At 34.6% G+C, this 19,057-nt stretch overlaps 1 long non-coding RNA gene across 1 annotated transcript in view; it reads left to right on the forward strand.

Moving 5' to 3' along the window:
- Window positions 1-15,256, forward strand: part of LOC102165926 (uncharacterized) — a 1,721,850-nt gene extending 1,706,594 nt beyond the window's left edge. The window contains exon 15 of the long non-coding RNA XR_014835565.1: window positions 12,516-15,256. This is a non-coding gene — a long non-coding RNA (uncharacterized LOC102165926). The remainder of the gene's footprint in view (window positions 1-12,515) is intronic.
- Window positions 15,257-19,057: the final 3,801 nt, after the last annotated feature.

The raw sequence follows: 19,057 nt of genomic DNA on the forward strand, positions 1-19,057 counted from the left end.
GTAGGAGGAGCATGATGGAATTGAGTAACTGAATATATAAAGGGGTGGGTGGGGGAGTTCCCATCGTGGCTCAGTGGTTAATGAATCCGACTAGGAACCATGAGGTTGCAGGTTCGATCCCTGGCCTTGCTCAGTGGGTTAAGGATTGGGCGTTGCTATGAGCTGTGGTTTAGGTTGCAGATGCAGCTCGGATCCTGCGTTGCTGTGGCTCTGGCGTAGATCGGTGGCTACAGCTCTGATTAGACCCCCAGCCTGGGAACCTCCATATGCTGCGGGAGTGGCCCAAGAAATGGCAAAAAGAGAAAATAAGGGGGGGGCGGTGTAGTAGTGATCAGTTAAGCTGGAAATGCAGGCTGGATCCAGATCATAGTGGGCCTTCTACAGAATAAATATTTGAGAAGCAGCCTGGAAAAACTCATAGGATGTAAGGGAAAGTCAATGGGTTTTTTCTGTGGTTTTCTGGAAAAGGATTTTCAGGACATTTACTGGCTGTGGGCATTTGGGGAGGATGGGAAGAAGATGTTTTCTTGAAGTTGTTTATGGACACAATTGACTAAGAAAAAAAGAGTAGGGGGAAGTCCTGAACGTTGTTTCACAGAGAAATTCTAGATTTTTGGAAGTGCTCTGCTTCATAGCACAGAACCATACCACCAGTGATAGGAGGTACTGTTTTTGAGACAAAACTCTGTTCTCAAGGAAATTAAATAACCAATAACTGGATTAGGATGAAAAAGGTAGAGTTGGGAGATATGCTCCTCAGCATAGGAAACACTCTGATGTACAGACTTTTGTCTTTTGGATGAGAATTTAGTACAGAGAATAAAACTTAGAATGACCATAGTCTAACATATGTATTTAAAGTAGATCAGATATAAGAAAAGCATTGGACAGTCCAGACAAGATGGAATATACTCATCTCTCCCTGTTCTTCCAATTGTAAACCCTGGAAACAGGATTTTAAGTACAACTAGAAATCCTGGAAACAAAGTAATATGGAACCCAAGGAGAAATCTGAAATGTGGAAAGAGGAGGACAGACTGGTTAGGGATACCAAGACTGAAGAAACACACACAGAGTGTCTTAAGACACTGCTCAACAGAAGAGGGCAATCAAGGACCAACATTCTCCACCACCTAATCTAGAAACAGAAAGCGGTTCAAGTAGGCTTATTCCTCCCCTGGATGGAACAGTGGTCTCCTAACAATAGCAGGCACTTCCATTGGCACTACCAAGGGGGATAGATCAGGAGCCCTGCTGACAATAAGCATTCAGTGAAAGCATTCTCCTACCCTGCTGGACCAGATACTACCCTCTCCTACACAGAAATATCAGGCAGCAAGGTGGCACTAGTAGAGGGAATCCTTCCACAATAACACCTAGCTGGGAAGTTGACCAGAGAACTCCTACTGTGGAAAAACACTGGCAGCAGGAGTCCCACTGTAACAAGTGGTCTAGCCCATAAAGCAGAGCCTGTCCCTGCTGGGCCTGAGACTACCACCCACCAGGCATACCCAACAGGGAAGTTCTCTTAATCCCTGCAGGCTGGAGACTCACTTTACCCACCTAGAGAGGCACTTTCTGCCCTCTCAGGCGGTATCAGCAGGGATCAATGTGAGCCCCAGTGACATGAGATCACACAAACCATAAGAGCATTATAAAGTATTGGAAAATTAAATTGCTATTGTGACTACAGCCAGGACCTATGTGCTTAACCTAAACAGGATGACTGTGTGCTACAATAAAAAATTAAAATCATACCCAGAGTTTTCTAACATAATAGCCAGAATGTCCAGAAAATGACTCCTCATACCAAGAACTAGGAAAACCACAAGTTGAGTGAGAAAAAAAAAAAAAAAAGAACTAATACCAACACCAAGATGAACCAGATGCTGGAATTATCTGGCAAGGATTTAAAGCAATCATAAAAAAATATTTCAGCAAGCAAATTACAAATTATTTTGAAATAAATGTCAAAATAAAATAAATCACCAAAGAGATGGAAATAATACAAAAAAGGAAAAATACAATTAACTTAAATAAAAACACATTGGATTCGCTCAATAATAGAGTGAAGATGATCCAGGATATAATCATTGAAATTTTATTCAAAAGCTACCCAATCTGAACAACAGAAAGAAAATTGATTGGAAAAAAAATGAACAGATCTTCAAGGATCTGACAGACAATGACAAAAGATTCAAAGTTCCTATTATGAGAGTTATAGAGGAGAGGAAAGAATAGAGTTAAAAGATAACTTGAAAAAATAATGGCTGGAAACTTCCTGAATTTGGCAAAATCATAAGCTTTCATATTCAAGAAGCTAAGGGAATCTCAAACAAAATAAATCTAAAGAAATCCATGCCAAAATACATCACAGTTAGACTTCTGAAAAGCAATGACACAATGTGATTATAAATTTCAAATGACTCTGTTTCAGTGTCAAGAGACAATAAGGAGTAGTGGTGAGCAGGAGAGTACATGCGCCATCTAAGGGGGTAGCTCCTGTTCAGCTCTAGCTAATTTTTTATGTACGAATTCAGATCCGATTTCTTTGTGTATAAAATCTTAACCTTAAGTGTAAACAACTAATTATTTACATTTTAAGTCAGTATGCCAGCTTTGTAGCAAGAGGAAGGAGTGACTTTGGAACTAGACCTGAGTTTGAATCCTTACAATCCCATACAATCTTAAACAAGTCCATAAAGTTTCTAAGTCCTCATTAATAAAATATTTTAGGAAAGAGTTGGACTTCACTTTTTTGATGTTTGAGTGTGGAGAGATTTTAAAGCCTCACCCTCCCCTCTTTCCCTTCTGTCCCAAGTCTGGGAAAGCTAATAAGAAAGCCAAGGTTCTCCCTCCTTTGGTGTCCATGGAAGATTCAAACCATGAAGCCCCTGCTCAGAAGTAGAATCCCTCAAAAGAGCCAACCCATAAGTGTCCACAGACACTTCATTATATAACTAATAAACCTTTTAATAACCTCTTGGTGTATGTGTATCATTATCAGTCTCTCTATATCTGGACAAAATTTGGAGTGAAGTTCTACCTTATATCTGTAGGGTGCCATGACAAATAGAAATTATAATATTTACACTGCAGAGTTCCTATGAGGAATAAATAATGTCTGAAAGATCCCCTGGCTACAATACATGCTCAACAAATAGCAATTACCACTGTGACAAGTATTAGTGAATAGAAGTTTCCCTGGGTCTTTTCCCTTTTCAAAAAATCTGTCCTTTCCTTTTTTTTAAGAACAGACAAGCATTTCAATGGGTCCCAGGCCTAGGGACTGGATAGAAACAAAACCAGATGCAAAGGATTATAACTAGTATGTTTGCTTGCAAGACTTTGGATATGTTCCCACTATACGCCCTCAAATTTGCTCAAATTTACTCATTCAGAATACCTAAAGAAATCTTGAAACAAAATTGACCCACAAATGGGTTTTGTTTGGCCCATACAGTGTTTTTAAAATATGTTGGTATTAGTTGCCAATATTTTAAAATCAGGAGATGTCATATGAAAATGTAGGTTTCTAGTTCTATTGAAAATTTGGAAGACCTGGCATCACTGTACTTATATTCCTGCTCACCTTCCCACATTTAAATGGAAATGTGAGCTGTCCATTCAGTCCCCACCACTCTATATTATTTCCATTGCTTAGGCCCAATGTCAAATGCCATTAATCATTATAATTTAACTATTTATTTTTGTAATAATTAAGAATTATTTTTTCTACACCAGCTTGTAACAAAAACAGGAAATGAAAGACAAGAACAGAGGGTTACTTTTTCAAGAAAAATAGAAAATCAGTTAAACCAGGCTATTATACTCAGTGATATAATCTTCCCAGCCCCCATAACCACCATGAGGATCTCTGTTTTACTCCTTTGTTTACAGGTGAAAACCCTCAAATTTCCTGAGGAAGTTGATAAAAAGCTGAATTCTCTACTGCACATTGAGATTGTAGCGGGTACCTGTAAGCTAAAATGGTTAGTAGAGCCAATGATGCTTTGGTTTTTTTTGTTTGTTTGTTTGTTTTTTGTCTTTTTGCCATTTCTTGAGTCGCTCCTGCGGCATATGGAGGTTCCCAGGCCAGGGGTCTAATTGGAGACCCCTGCCAGCCTACACGAGAGCCACAGCAACACAGGATTCGAGCCGCGTCTGCAACCTACACCACAGCTCACAGCAACGCCAGATCGTCAACCCACTGAGCAAGGCCAGGGATCGAACCCACAACCTCATGGTTCCTAGTAGGATTCGTTAACCACTGCGCCATGGCGGGACTCCCTGCTTTGGTTTTTAATGACAGTTACCAGAGAAGCTCAAGGTTATTTCCTATATATGATTAGACTATAGTTCAAATAGAAGAGCCAATGGGGCATTAGTGAAATAAGAGTTTCCTCCAATATGTATTTATTTACTGTACATATCAACCATTTTGAGATATTTTAAAAGGATAAAAGATAAATTCTTTCATTATTCATTGTTCCTGATTTAATTTTACTTAATCCATTTTTCGACATCCAAAACATATATTCACTATATTTCACTGTTTCATTTTGTATCAAATTTTGTACTGAAGGAAGTTTCATATTAAAAAAACAGAAAATTTAAGATTCTTGGATTTCTAGTCCAACAGGTATAATTTTTCAGGTGCTGCAGGGAAGGCCCAGAAAAAGACCTGTTCAAAATATGACTTCTAACAGCCTGTTCTAATGGATGGAATTCTGCATCTCAGTCTGTCTTTTAGATTAAAACATAGGAACTACCTATAAAATGTAAACTTACTTAATAAGATTAGGGATCAATGAGCACCCTTTCAGAATCATTCATTCTAAACTGATATGATCTAGAATCTATTTTATAGCAATTTTTGATGTGAATTATGGGCAGAGTCAAAAAATGAGATTTTAAATCTAGAATCCTATATTTAGAAAAACAATGTAAGTTATCTATTCCAGCTTCTTTTCAAATGGAGGTATTTTGTCCTCTATAGCGTACTTAAAATGGGATCAATAAAACCTCTAGACTCTGCTTCAATGCCTCTGGTGGTTGAAAGCCTGCTGCTTTAAGAAGTACTTCCATTCCACTATTCTCAACTCTAATCATATGCTATTTTTTTCTCTCTGTTGAGCCAAAAGACAGTTCACTCTATGTTCCATTCACTGATTCTATTTCAAAATTTCAGAAAAACAAAAACAAAAAACAGGCTGATTTAATTTCCATATGAGGGTTCACTCATGTTTATATTTTTTATTTTATTTTTTATCAAAGTATATTTGACTTAACAACATTATATTGGTTTCAGGTGAACATAGTAATTCGATATTTTTATAGATTATATTCAAAGTTACTGTAAATTGAGTATATTCCCTGTGCTGTATATTATATTCTTGTAACTATACCTAATAGTCTATGCTTCAAATCTCCTTCCGCTATTTTGGCACTCCTCTCATCCATTTCCCCTCTGGTAACCACTAGTTTGTTCTCTGTATCTGTGAGTCTATTTCTGTTCTATTACAGTTGTTTAATTTTGTTTATTTCACATATAAGTAAAAACATCTAGTCTTTCTCTGCCTGACTTATTTCTCTAAGCATTATACCATCCGGGTCCATTCATGTTGTTGTAAATGGCAAAATTTCATTCTTTTTTATGGCTAATATTACATTATATATATTCAGATGTGTTTGTATATCACATCTTTATTCATGTGTTGAAGGACATTTTGGTTGCTTTCATATCTTGGCAATTGTAAATAATGTTGCTCTGAACATTGGGGTGCTTATATCTTTTCAAAATAGTGGTTTTGATTTCTTTGGATAAATATCTAGTGGAACTACTTAATTCTATGTTTTTGTTTTTTGATAAACCTCTATACTGTTTTCCATAGTGATTCCACCAATTTGCATTCCCACTGACAGTACACAAGGGTTCCCTTCCCTCCACATCCTCACCAATACTTATTGCTTGTCTTTTTGATGATACCCATTCTAACAAGGATGAGGTGATATTGTTATTTTGATTTGAATTTCCCAGATAATTAGTGATGTTGAGCATCTTTTCATGTGCCTGTTGGCCATCTGTATGTCCTTTTGGAAAAATGTTTATTCAGGTCCTCTGCCCATTTTTTTTAATATGGTTGCTTCTTTTTGTTTTATATTAAGTTGTATGAGTTCTATAAATATTTTGAGTATTAACACTTTTTTGACATATTACTTGCAAACATAGTCTCTCATTCAGTAGGTTGCCTTTTTGTATTGTCAATGGTTTCTTTTGCTATGCAAAGCTTCTAAGTCAATAAGTGATGTTGGGAAAACTGGACAGCTACTTATAAAAGAATGAAATAAGACCATTTTCTCACACCACATACAAAACTAAATTAAAAATGTATTAAAGACTAAACATAATACCTGAAACCATAGAACTCCTGGAAGAAAACATAAGCAGTACACTCTTTGACATTGGTCTTATCAATATTTTTTGGATCTATCTTTTCAGGCAAGGGAAACAAAAGTAAAATTAAACAAATGGGACCTAATAATACTCCTATGCTTTTAAATAAGCATGACTTTAAACTGACTACAAGTAGTACCCAGAGTCATTTGTAACAGAAAATAGTCCCCCTTTCCCATTTTGATTTCCCCCATTATTAATTTTCAAAGTATAGAAAGCTACCTTTTCTCAATGAGCTTCTTAGATAATAGAATGAGTTTGAGTCAAGTGCAAGTCAAATAATCAGGCAATCAAAGGAAGAAAAATTCAGTAGTTTGAAATCCTCAGCTATTAACAGTTTTTGTTTCTTGACAGGGCTATAAGTGGTGATAATTATTCCTTCATGAACAAATCTAAGGATCGAGCAATACTGCTGAGATTAGGAAATTGGAAATTGCTCATAGCAATCATTATTTCATCACAATTAACCAAAAACTAATAGGTTTGGTTCTTAAGTAGCCCTTGGGTTTTTCTGTTGTAATTTCTGACTTAATTATAAGGATTAGTGTGAAAGCATACCTGTGAGTTTTGGCTTTAGACTATTGGAAATGCTCACACACATTCATATACTGAGAGCTCTGAGCTTGCCATGAAGCATCCTGCCAAGAGCCACTGATAGCACTTTCCAACAGACCTCTCTGGGTCATGCCACCAATTACATGCTTTGCATAAATCTCATGTTGCTTAAACCTTCCAGATAATCAGAATAAAATGACAAATCTGTTTTCCATTAATTACACATATTATCAAAATTTTGCACTAGGAATGCAATATATTTTCTTTTTCTTTTACAAGACACAACAAAGTAAGAGAATTAAAAGGAAGGAATTGGCATATAGGAATGAATTTCCCCACTGAGCAATTTTAAATAAATCAATCTTTGGACTCAATTTTCATTTACTGTGTGAACAAGTTATTATTGACAAAAAGAGATAAATGACAATTGCATACACACCCCCAAACTACTTTCAGTGACAAAATTTTCAAATTTGTCAATGAGTAGTGTAAACAAATTCTACAGTCACCTGTATAATAGTCCAAAGTGGTTAATTTCTGATATCTATAGAAGGATTACCAAAGTGTAATCCAGTAATAAGGAATAACAAATCATTTGGGATTTAATGAGAAGGATAGCTGATTCTAGTGCTTAGGTAAATTTCTTAAGCGCTCATATTAATGGTATTTATTTTCAGTTATAAGTCATCTGCTTTATAGCCTTAAAAAACACAGCTCACCAAATGAACACAAGCCTAACTTACTGGTCTTCTCCTATAAATTTTTGTATACACATATTAGTTGAAATGGTACTATTTGGCTCATGTGGGTTAACCATAGCCAAATGGTTTCCAGACATCAAAAGACCAAGTCCTTGACTAAGCTGGGGTGGGTAAACATGGGCAGATATTTCAGTCTCTCCAGATCATTTCAGTTCACCAGCTTTAAAATGAGTTACAGTTTCTAAGGTTACTTCCAATTTGAGTATTTAAGGTCTTACCCTATATATTGAACATGGCTCACTCACTAACTAATATCTAGCTAATGTCCTGTAATGGTTAGCAAATCAATTTTGATTGTATTAACTAATCTTTGAAATGTCTTACCAAATAGTTTTTAAAACCATCAACTAGCCTTGAAACTAAGTAATGAACTTAATTTATTTTATCAGTTTTATGGGCCTTAGAAAAATACCATTTGTGGTTGCATCTGTATGACAAAACCAAAATAACTGGGTTGTAAAAGAAGGAAAGAAGGGAGCACGTTGAAGATGACTAAATTATTCTTAAAGAAAATTAAAAATTACAACCAAAGGTAAGACAGTCATCCTCACTCTTAAATCCCCTTATGAGTATGCTCCTAAATTTGCTTTCCTTTTGGCTAGGGTCTGGAACCAGCTGATAGGTGTGGCCAGTGCCACAGGGGAAGCTTTTTTTATAATCAGAATTACTGGCTTTGAAAACAAAGCTATTAACCTTGAGCATCTCTAATCACCCACTAATTAAGAATATGCACCCCTAAGTTCCCAGTGATTAACCTTTATTACCCCAAGTTACTCCCACAGGCTTGCCTACTTACTTAAAGACAAAGTAGCAGAATGACAGACTTTAATACTGTTGACATTTTCATAGTGTTTTTTGGCTCCTCTGATGTAAAACAAACAAACAAAAAATACTGTATTGCTCTTAACACTGTGTTGGTTGAGAGACTAAAGAAAAATGTCCTAAGACATCTAAAATCTTTGAGTTAGGGCTCTGGGCAAAACTAGCTGTATGAGAAGCAGTCTCTTAGCTGGTGGAAATAGAACAGCAACAGACTGAAACTCAGGAGATGTAGATTTTTTTTCATTTTTAAAAGTTTTATTCAAGTATAGTTGATTTACAATGTTATGACAATTTCTGCTGTACAACAAAGTGATTCAGTTATACATATACACACATCCATTCTTTTTCAGATTCCTTTTCCATATAGATTATCAGTGAATATTGGGCAGAGCTCCCTGAGCTATTCAATTCAGTATAAAGAGAATGGATAAGGAGACACCGAAATTCTTTGGGCCTCAGTTTCCTTAGATAAAATTGAGGACTGTTGTATTGGATAACCACTTGAGCTGTAGTATTCTATGAGTCTAATCTATGCTTCTGTGATGATAACTAAAAGGCACTACTTCAGACAAGCCATTTTATTTGGGTACAGAATTGATGAAGATAGGTATGCTCAATTAGTCTTCTGATTGCATATATACATTAGCCAATTCCAAGAATATAAGCTGAGATGTACATCTCCAGAAGTTAAAGCACAGGATTCTAGCAACATACAGCAATGCAGCTTTTGAGTATTTCAGAAGCCCTCATAGAATTTGGGGTTAATGGATGCAAACAATTGCTTTTGGAATGGATTAGCAATGAGATCCTGCTGTATGGCACTGAGAACTATGTCTGGTCACTTATGATGGAGCAAGATAATGGGAGAAAAAAAGAATGTATACATGTATGTGTAACTGGGTCACTATGCTATACAGCAGGAAAAAAATTATATTGGGGAAATAACAATAAAAAAATTACAGTAACAAGAAGTCTAAAAAAAGAATTTCTAATATCTGTTGTCTTTTTATAGGTTTGAAGTTATATATCTAAACTTTTGAGGCAATCTCTCTATACCTACTATGCATTCCATTTAGTAAGATGCTACCAGGCAGAGATTGGTACCAGAAAAATTCATGTGCTTCCCAAAGGGAACAGAAGAGTAAGGCCTCCCATGGATGGGGAAAAGATAAATGTATCACAGATTATAATATTCTGCCCAGTAATCATTTTTTCTGTGACAGATAAAACATTTTTCATAGAAAAGCATTTACTAATCACCATATTAATGTGTTTACAAATTACTATATTAATAAACATAATAATATTTTTTAAATATTAAATCTAAGCCAGAGGCAGAATAACACGAAAAAGATAAACCTGAAATAGGACCTGCACCTAGTGATAGTATAAAAAGAGTTCTATATTACTTATACAATAAACAGCAAGGACTTGCTGTATAGCAGAGGGAACTGTATTTAATATCTTGTGATAACCTATAATGGGAAAGTATCTGAAAAAGAATCTGTATCAACTATACTTCAGTTTTTTTTAAAAAGAATGCCAAATTGCTCTGAATGAGACAATGGTAAATATGTCCATATATCTACTCCTGGGTGGAAAAGGTGAACAGCTTAAAGAGAAGAGAGGAAGTAGAATGAATAAGGTAGGAGGCTGAAGCCTGAGCTCGTATGAAATAGCTAAGAAACTCTTTAAGAAATGAGTTATCGGTAATTCAATTTAAAATCCCTTGCATTGTTGAAATGACACATCCCTTCACCCCTACAATCCTTCAGAAAATTTTACTACAAAAATCCGATATGGACGTTATCTGTATGGAAATCAAGGAAAAGGAACTGAGCTTCAAATTTGAGCCAGCATGGAGCTGGCTTAGGAAAGAAATGCAGGATATAGAGAACAGAAGCCAGAAATGAGAGGCAAAAACAAACAAACAAACAAAAACAGAGAAATTATTTTTCTTTTTCTTTTTTTTTCTATCGAAGCATCCTTTCTCAGATTTTTGCAGCCTAACCTTACCTTACTTCAAAGGAATTGCCTCTCCCCAGTTCCTTGTGGTACTTTTTATTTAGTCACTTTATCCCACCTCACTCCACATGGCCTTAGGGGTGGTTTTTGACCCAGACAGGGTCAATCACAATTTCCCTTTCCTCTGACTACAGATTCTGTTCCAAGGAGTGGTCCACAAAGCCCCAGTTAGAAACCTTCCCTTTAATTGAGAAACCTCAGATGGTAGATGGAACTAAACTTGCCTAGGTATTATTTTTATTGTGGTTAAAAATAAATACCATTTACCATTTTAACTATATTTGAGTTTACTTTTCAATGGAATTAAGTACACTGTTGTGGACCCTTCACCACAATCCATCTCCAGAACTTTTTCAACATTCCAGACTGAAATGTCATACCTATTAAACAGTAATTTTCCATCCTCCCTCCACCCAGGCCCTGGTAAATACTAGTCTACTTTCTGCCTCTAAATTTTACTAATCTCATACTTCATGTAAGTGGGATCTTACAACATTTGTCCTTTTGTCTCTGGCTTATTTCACTCAGCAAAATGTATTCAAGATCCATCCATGTTATAGCATATAATAGAATTTCATTTCTTTTTTTTAACCATGGTAAACATACATAACATAAAATTTACCATTTAATCATTTTAAGCATACAGTTCAGAGATTTACCATTCTCATTGTTGTGTAACTATCAACGGCGTCAATCTCCAGGAAATGTTCATCTTCCCAAATAGAAACTCCATACCTATCAAAAACTATCTCACCCATTCCCCCCCCCAAAAAAAACAATCATTTTATTTTCTGTCTCTCTAATTTGACAAGTCTAGGTACTTCATGTAAGAGAAATCATACAATGCTTGCCCTTACATGACTGGCTTATTTTACTTAGCATACTATCCTCAAAGCTATGTTGTAGCATGTATCATAATTTCCTTCTTTTTCAAGGCCAAAAAATATTCCATTGTATATACCACATTTTGTTTATCCATTCACCCATCAATGAACTTAGGGTCCTTCCATCTATTAGCAATTGTAACATGAAAATATCTGTTTGAGAACCTGATTTCAATTCTTTTTGATATATATCCAGAAGAGAAATTTCTTGAATTGTAATTCTATGTTTAACTTTTTGAAAATCCACCATACAATTTTCCATAGTAGTTATACCATTTTACATTCTCACCAGCAATACACAAGGATTACATTTTTTCCGCATCCTCGCCAACACATTACTTTTTGTTTTGTCTTTATTATCCATTCTAATGTGTGTGAGCTGGTATCTTGTTATGGTTCTGATTTTCAGTTCCCTAAAGATTACAAATATTGACCATCTTTTCACATGCTTATTGGCCATTTGTATATCTTCTTTGAATAAATGTTTATTCAAGTTCATTGCCCATTTTAAAAAGTAGGTTTTTATTGTTGTAGGGATTCTTTATATATTCTGGATATTAATCCTTTATCAGAGGTATGATTTGCTAATATTATATGTGTTGCCTTTTTACTCTGTTGATAGTGTCCATTGCTACACAAAAGTTTTAAATTTTTATGAAGAACAATGTATCAGTTTTTTTCTTTTGTTGCCTGTGTTTTTGGTGTCATATCCAAGAAATCACTGCCAAATCTAGTGTGTTGAAATTTTCCCTCTATGTTTTCTCTTAAGAGTTGTACAGTTTTAGCTCTTATGTTAGGATATTTGATCCAATTTGAGGTCAGTTTTGTGTATATAGTCTAAGGTAAAAGTCTAATTTAAATCTTCTGCATGTGGATACTGAATTTCCCCAATAGCATTTGTGGAAGATTATCCTTTCGCTACTGAACAGTCTTGGCACTCTTATTGAAAATAATTAAACCATTTTTTAGAGTTTATTTTTAGGGTTTTTATTATATTTCATTGTTGAATAGAATTGGCCATCAGTAAGCGCTGGAGAGGAGGTGGAGAAAAAGGAACCCTAGTACACTGTTGGTGGGATTGTAAATTGGTGCAACCACTGTAGAAAGCAGTATGAAGATTCCTCAGAAAACTAAACATAGAACTACCATGTGATCCAGAAATCCCACTCCTGGGCATCTATCCAGAGAAAACCATGACTCACAAAGACACATGCACTCCAATGTTCACTGCAGCCCTATTTGCAATAGCCAAGACATGGAAACAACCTAAATGTCCATTGACAGAGAAGTGGATCAAGAAGAGGTGGTACATATACACAATGGAATATTACTCAGCCATTAAAAAGAATGAAATACCAGCATTTTTAGCAACATGGATGGACCTAGAAATTATCATGCTAAGTGAAGTCAGCCATACAATGAGACATCAACATAAAATGCTTTCACTGACATGTGGAATCTGAAAAGAGGACAGACTGACCTTCTTTGAAGAACAGATGCTGACTCACAGACATTGAAAAACTTACGGTCTCTGGAGGAGACACTTTGCGGGGTGGGGGGATGTGCTTGGGCTGTGGGATGGAAATCCTGTGAAATTAGATTGTTATGATCACTATACAACTATAGATGTGATAAATTCATTGAGTAATGAAAAACATTGATAGCTGGTACAATAAAAATCTGATAGAAATTTAGAAAAATAAAGTGTTGAAAGAAAATAAATGAAAATCAAGAATTCTATATCTAGTAAAACACTCCTTCAAAGTAAAGGAGAAATTATGATACTCCCAGATAAATTGAAGCTGAAGATATTTATAGAAGACTTTCCCACCATGGTCAGCTGTAGTCATGTTTTTTAATCCATTCTATACATTGCCTTATTCAATTTGCTACTACTATATTGAAGATTTTTGTATTTATATTCATAAATGATACTGGTCTGTAGTTGCCTTGTGATGCCTTTGTCTGGCTTTGATATCATGGTAATATTGGTTTCTCAGAATGAGGATGGATTTCCTCCACTTCCTAGAGGAATTTGAGAAAATTGGTATTAATATATCTTTAAATTCGTCATAAAATTCATAGGGAAAGCCATCTGATTCTGAGATTTTCTTCCTAATTATTTAATTACTGGCTCAATCTCTTTATCACTTTTATTTATTAGAATTTTCTTTTTATTCTTGCATCAGGTTTAATAATTTGAGTCTTTCTAGGAATTTGTCAGTTTCATCTAGTTTATCTCTTTTCCATAGTACTCCTTCACATTACTTTTAAAGTTTTTCTTAAGTTCTGTAGTAATGTCCCTTTTAATTTGTGATTTTAGTAGCTTTATTCCTTTTTATTCTTGATCTGTGTTACTAAAGTTTCATCAATATTGTTGATATTTTCAAAAAAAGGAACTTTCACTGTTCTGCTTTCTCTGTTGTTTTTTCAATTCTCTATTTATTTCTACTATAATCTTTATTATTTCCTTCTTTTTGCTTTCAGTTTATTTCGCTAATGTTTTTAGTTCCTCGTGTTGTAAAACTACGTTTTGATTTGCTATCTTCTCTTTTTTAATACAGCTGTTATGGTTATAAATTTCCCTCTAAGCACTACTTTCATTCCATAAGTTTTGGTATGCGTGTTTTCATTTTCATTCATTTCAAAATGTTGCTCTATCTTCCTTGTGATTTCTTCTTCAACCCTTTGCTAATTATGAGTATGTTTATAAAAATTTACACATATTTGTGAATGTACCAAATTTCTTTCGTTTTTAATTTCATTCCATTGCTTTTGAAGAACATGGCTCATATGATTTAATTCCTTTAAAATATATTGACTTCTTTCATAGCCTATCATGTGGCCTATTTTCAAGAATGTCCACATGCGCATGAAAAGAATGTAAATTCTGTTCTTGTTTGGTGATCTTTGATGTCTGTTTAGGTCTGCTTGGTTCATTGTGTTGTGCAATTCTTCTACTTGGTTTTGATCTTCTGCTTATTCTATCTATTATTGATAATGGGGTATTGAAGTTCCTAGCTATTATAAATAACCTGTTTATTTCTCTCTTCAATTCTATCTAGTTTTGTTTTCTGTATTTGGGGGCTTTGTTGTTAGGTGCACCATGTTTATAATTGTCATATCTTATTGATGTGTTATTTTTGTTATTCTAAAATATTCCTTGTCTCTATTACCAGCTTTTTTCTAAAGACCATTATGTCTATACTCATAGTTAACATACCTCTCTTCTAGTTAATGTTTGCATGGTATACTTTTTCTATCCTTTTACTTTAATCTATAAACTAAAGGGCATCCTTCAGAGACAGCATATAGTTGAATCATTTTTTTTTGCCTACTCTGCCAATGTCTGCCTTTTAAATGAAATTTTAATCCATATTCCTACAATGAATTCTATGTACTGAGTTAGCAATTATAGCTCCCATTTTGCTACTTGTTTTCTATAAGTCTTTCATTTCTCTCTTCTGATCCTATTAATACTATCTTTTGTGATGAATATATATTTTCTAGTGTTCTATTTTATCAATTATATACATTTTTAATTTCTTAGGGGTTTCTCTAGATATAATAATTAGTATGTTAATAATACCAATCCAGTTCATATTAATACCAACTTAATATCAATTGTACACAAAAACTTTACTTTGATCCTTTGTATTGTTACTGTACTGTACTGTTCCATAAACACAGCTTTAAAACTGTTGCTTTATGTAGTTGTGCATTAAATTAGAATAAAAGGTCTTATGAAAAAATACATATTGTCACTTATAATTACCCATATAGTTACAGTTACTGATAATCTTTATTTATTCATGTGGATTTTAGTTACTTTCTACTGCTGTTTTATTTCAGCCTAAAGAGCTTGCCTTAATATTTCTTAGAGGGTAGGTATTCCAGGCACAGATTATCTCAGTTTTGTTTACCTGAAAATGTCTTAAATTCTTTATTTTTGAAGGATAGTTTGCTGAACATAAAACTCTTGGTTAAAGGTTTTTTTCTTTGAGTTCTTTGAAAATATATCATCCCTTAGCCTCCTGGCATACATAGTTTATAATGAGAAAAAAGGTGTTAATTTTATTGAGGGTCCCCTTTATGGAATGAGTTGCCAGTCTCTCAATGCTGTCAACATTCTCTTTTTCGTTTCACAGTATGATTATGATGTGTCTAAGCATAGATCTCTTTGAGTTTATTCTTCCATAAGCTCATTGAGCTCCCTGGGTGTATAAATTAATTTTTTTCACATTTGGGAAGTTTTCAGCAATTTTCCTTAAAATATCATTTCTACCACTTTCATTCTCTTATCTCCATTTGAACTTACATTATGAGTAGCTTATAGTGTCCCACAAGTCACTTAGACACTGTTTATTTTTATTCATTTTTATTTATTTGTTCCTCAGATTGGATAATTTCAGCTGAAGTATCTCAAATTTTCTGCTTGTTCTGTCTTCTCAAATATGCTGTTGAGCTTTGATAGAGAATTTTTTTATTTCAGCTATTGTTATTCTTCAACTCTGTAATTCCTCTTGGATTCTCTTTTTTCCTAATTTATAGCTCCTTATTGGCATTCTCTACTTTGTGGGACATTGCTCTCATGTTTTCCTTTATTTTTTAAACAATTTCTTATAATTCTTTGAACATATTTTTTATTAAAATATAGTTGATTTACAACATTTCTTCCGTTTGCGTTGTACAGCAAAGTAACCCAATCACACACAGTTCCCTGTGCTGTAAGTAGGACCCTATTGCCCATCCATTCCAAATGTTATAGTTCGCTTTCATCAACCCCAAACTTCCTGTCCATCCCACTCCATTCCCCCTCCTCCCTGGCAACCACAAGTCTGCTCTCCAGGTCTGTGATCTGTTTCTGTTTTGTGGATAGGATCATCTGTGCCATATTTTAGATTCCACATATAAGTAATACCATATGGTATTTGTCTTTCTCCTTCTGACTTACCTCATTTAGTATGAGAGTCTCTAGTTCCATCCACATTGCTACAAATGACATTATTTTGTCCTTTTTATGGCTGAGTAGCATTCCACTGTATACATGTGCCATATTTTCTTAATCCATTCAACTGTCAATGGGCATTTAGGTTGTTTCCATGTCTTGGCTATTGTGAATGCTGCTGCAATTAACATAGGGCTGCAAATATCTTTTTGATTGAATGTTTTGTCTGCATATATGCCCAGGAGTGGGATTGATGGATCACAGTAGTTCTATATTTAGTTTTCCGAGATACCTCCATGCTGTTTTCCATAGTGGTTGTACCAATTTACATTCCCACCAAAAGTTAAGTAGGGTACCCTTTTCTCCACTCCCTCTCCAGCAACTGTAATTTGTTGACTTGTTAATGATGGCCATTCTCGCCAGTATGAGGTGGTACCTCACTGTAGTTTTGATTTACATTTCTCTAATAATTAGTGATGTCAAGCATTTTTTCATGTGCCTGTTGGTCACCCATATATCATCTTCAGAGAGATGTCTATTTAGGTCTTCTGTCCATTTGGAAATTGGGTTGTTTGTTTGGGTTTTTTTGCTGTTGTTATTGAGTTATATGAGTTGTTATATACTTTGGAGAGTAGGCCTTTGTCTCTTGCATTGTTTGCAATGATTTTCTCCCATTCTGTGTGTTGTCTTTTTGTTTTTTTAATGGTTTCCTTTGATATACAAAATTTTTTTAGTTTATTTTTGTTTTTATTGACCTTATTCTAGGAGGTGGATCAACAAGAGATTGCTGTGATTTAGATCAAAACTGTTCTGCCTATGTTTTCTTCTAGGAGTTTTATAGTATCTGGCTTTACATTTAGGTCTCTAATCCATATTGAGTTTATTTTTGTGTATGGTGTTAGAGTGTTCTAATTTCATTCTTTTACATGTAGCTTTCCAGTTTTCCCAGTATCATTTATTGAAGAGACTATCTTTCTTCCATGGTATGTTCTTGCTTCCTTTGTCATAGATGAGTTGACCATAGGTGACTGGGCTTTCTATCCTGTTCTATTGGGCTGTATTCCAATTTTTGTGCTAGTACCATATTGTTTTGATAATGGTAGCTTTGGAATATTGTCTGAAGTAAGGGAGTCCAATTTCTCCATTTCCATTTTTCTTTTTTCAATATCACTTTGGCTATTTGGGGTCTTTTGTGTTTCCATACATATTTTAAAATATTTTGTTCTAGTTCTATGAAGAATGCTCTTGGTAGTTTAATAGGGATTGCATTGAATTTGTGGATTGTCTTGTGTAGTATAGTCATTTTGACAACATTGATTCTTCCAATCCAAGATCATGGAATATCTTTCTATCTGTGTTGTCTGATTTCTTTCATCAGTGAATATATTTTAAATTGCTAATTTAAAGTGTTTGTGTAGTAATTCCAAGATCTGGTACATTTTCTATTGACTGCTTTCTTCCCTGTATACAGGCTAGTATTTCATATTTCTTTTCATGTCTTGTAATCTTTAAAACTGGATATTTTGCATATTATAATGTGGCAACTCTGAAAATTAGGTTGTATCTCTTTCCAGGAGGTATGTGTTTGTTGTAGCTGTTATGTTGTTGTTTATTTTATTATGATTTTTATGAAATAGATCTCTAAATTCTATATTCTTCGTCAAATATGGCTATTGACAATTCTGCCTGGTTAGCTACGTGGTCAATTATACCGAGATAATGAATATGTACATCTGAATATTTCCCAAAGCACTTGTTGCCAATAGTCATCTACCATAAAAGTTACTGGAGGAAAGTAAGAAATGGTCTACAAGGATATTATTGATAATGAAGACTCATAGCCAAATGTATTGACAAAATAACTTTACTACCTCTCCCTATGAACATTCAGGATTATTAACAGTGTTCACATGTGTGCCCTTTCTCTGAGCTTCTTCTGCAAAGTTGCATAACTTTGAACATGTGTTTATCAGATGATTTATAGCTAGTCAAGGACTCAATACCTTAGTTAGTCAATACAATTCTCTTAGCTGCTGATTTTATTTCCCCATTTCTTTCTCATCCTCAGGTTCTTGGATGATAGAAGCTGCAACAATACCAAGTAAGCTGAACACCAGTTTCAGTAATCTTAAAATCTGCACAATGGTACATCATTGCCAAATGGTGCTTGAACTAAACCTCCTAGCTCATGTCCTACTCAGAAAGAGTAGTGGTAAGAGTACATTAATAAGATATATTTCAGCAATCACCTATGAAATATTTCTGCCTACAAATACAGGGAATTTTACAGGGCTAATATTTATAGCAGTGAACAACTGACAATTTTATCCCAGGTGGTCCCAATTAACAAGAATAGTCTGAACAGTCATTTGTTTGTATTTAATAAGATGTCAGCCTGTATTCATGCCATGTGAAAGCCATGAGTAACTGATAATACTACATATTTCAGAGGGAGGACCTATGCCCCAGTAAAACATTCTCATCAACACATATAATAAAGAATTTAACTTGACCTAAGAAATCATTTTCCTTTTCATTTGAAGTACAATCAGAACCTAGGTTAAGTACTTTCTAATTGGCTTTTTCTTTGCTTGGAGATACTGGC

Source organism: Sus scrofa, chromosome X (assembly GCF_054392235.1).
Source record: "Sus scrofa isolate SSC_HxYL_T2T_F1_AM1 chromosome X, Sscrofa_HxYL_maternal_Yorkshire_Landrace_v2.0, whole genome shotgun sequence".
Classification (NCBI taxonomy): domain Eukaryota; kingdom Metazoa; phylum Chordata; class Mammalia; order Artiodactyla; family Suidae; genus Sus; species Sus scrofa.